The sequence below is a fragment of the Dipodomys merriami genome, unplaced genomic scaffold (genome assembly GCF_024711535.1).
Source record: "Dipodomys merriami isolate MVZ:Mamm:240054 unplaced genomic scaffold, mDipMer1.0.p SCAF_28, whole genome shotgun sequence".
In the NCBI taxonomy this organism is placed as follows: Eukaryota; Metazoa; Chordata; class Mammalia; order Rodentia; family Heteromyidae; genus Dipodomys; species Dipodomys merriami.
The window spans coordinates 18256607-18258890 of record NW_027204270.1 but is presented as its reverse complement, the minus strand read 5'-3'; positions in this window follow the sequence as shown (position 1 = coordinate 18258890).

Sequence of the window (2284 nt, the reverse complement as noted above, 5' to 3'; positions counted from 1 at the left end):
GTGAGCATCTGCGAGTGGCTGGGGTCCAGCTGGGCCCATGAGTAGCTCAGCTCCACCCCGAAGGCTACCATGGCTCCAGGAATGAGGATCCTACTGCCTCTGCTTCCTTTCTCACCTCGTTCTCCCTTCTGCATCTCTCCCCCCACTTCCTCTTCCTCCTCCTCCTCGCCTTCTTCCTCTTCTTCCTCTTCTACCTCTCCTTCTCCTTCCCTTCCTCTTTCTCAGCTATGTTTCCCTCCATCTGTTCTTTTTTTCTCTGCCTCCTTCTCTACTTCTCTCCCTCCCCTTCCATCTTTCTCCTCTCCCTCCTTCCCTTCCTGCTCCTCTTCTTCCTCCCCCTCCTTCCCCTCCCTGCTGCCATCCAGCAAATTCTTCAGAAGTGGAGAATTTAACCTTGATTCCCAGGGGCAGCCACGTGCTCGGGCAGTATTTGCAGAGTTCTTCAGTGGTTTTCCAAAGTCTTTGGTGAGCGCTGCTGGGTAGAGCTCTGAGCCTGTGCCTGGAGACCTTGTTTACCCAGGAGCTCTGTCCCCCTGACCATGAGCTCCCCAGGAAGCCCAGCCCCCCCTCACTGAGGACAAGGAAGGACAATAGGACTCAGAGAGAGCTGTGAAGGGCAGGCAGTGGCCAGCTGTTCCTCCCAGGTATGGGACAGCAGCCGGGGAGCGGGGACAGGGTGGGCTTTGCAGAGAGGGACAAAGCATCAGTGGGTGAGAGGCAGGCCTCCACTTGCCCCCTCTCCTCTCTATTTACCATGTGACACACTGGCTCTTGTCCTGTCCGTCTACAGGATGCATGCTGCTGCCTGCATTTAACAGATGGAGAAGCTCATTTTGTGTAAATAAGGTCAGACGTGGGAGTATTGTTTATTAATGTTTTGACAGTCCTGGGATTTGAACTCAGAGCTTTGTGCTTGCAAGGCAGATGCTCTACTACAAGAGCCACACCCCCTTTTGTTATTTTAGTAATTATTATTATTTTTTTTTGCCAGTTCTGGGTCTTGAACTCAGGGCCTGGGCACTGTCCCTGAGCTTATTTTCGCTCAAGACTAATACTCTACCACTTGAGCCACAGTGCCACTTTCAGCTTTTTCTGTTTATGTGGTACTGAGGAATCGAACCCAGGGCTTCATGCACGCTAGGCAAGCACTAAGCCACATTCCCAGCCCCACTTTAGTTATTTTTTAAATAGAGCCTTAAGTTTTGTTTCTACAAGGCCAGCTTAGACTGAGTCCTTCCCATTTGTACTCCGGGGCTGAGCAGCATCAGCTTGTTTATTGAGCTGGGGCTTCCATAACTTTTCCCCTAGGTTGGCCTACAACTGTTACCCTCTCAATCTCTGCCTCTTGAGTCACTGGGATTACTGGTGTGAGCCACCTTTCCAGCCAAGACGTGAGCTTTAAAAAGTACTATTTTAGACCAGAAGTGTGGCTCAAGGAACAACATGCCAGCCAGGAATGGAAAAACTATGTTTTCTTAGGGTTGGAAGCAAGGCTAAAATGGTAGAACACCAGTCTAGTAAATGCAAGAGCCTGCCTTCAAACCTTAGCACTGTCAAAATTAAATATAAAGGTCAAAACTAATCATAGCTATGCAGGAGGCTGATAATCTAGAGGATTAAGGTTTGAGACTAGCCTGGGCAAAAAAAAAAAATAATAAGTTCACTAGCCTTGGTCTATAAAATACCCAGCAAAAAACAGGGCTGGAGACATGGCTCAAGTGATAGACCACCAGCTAAGCAAGCACAAATCCTTGTGTTCAAATTCCAGTACCATTAAATTTTTTTTCTATTTATTTGTTTTAACTATGTGCTCATTAAAGCTTTTTTTTTTTTTTTTTGTCAGTTGTGGGGCTTGAACTCTGGGCCTGGATGCTTTCCCTGTGCTCTTCAGCTCAAAGTGAATGCTCTACCGCTTGAGCCACAGTGTCACTTCCGGTTTTCTGGGGTTTATTGGAGATAAGAGTCTCACGGAGTTTCCTGCCCAGGCTGGCTTTGAACTATGATCCTCAGATCTCAGCCTCCTGAGTAGCTAGGATTCTAGGCATGAGCCACCTGCGCCTGGCTTCATTAAAGCAATTGAAATGGTACTGAAACCTACAAAGTACTAAGTCATTCTCACCTTAAAAAAAAAAAGATTTCTGTCCTCCACATCACCTCCTCTCAGGAACAACAAACATCACGGCACATTTACTGTATATACAAACCTGTATGCGCTTACTGGGGGGCCCCTGCAGGGTGTGTGGGGGACGGCTCCCCCTCCACACCTTAACATGTTCTTTTTCCT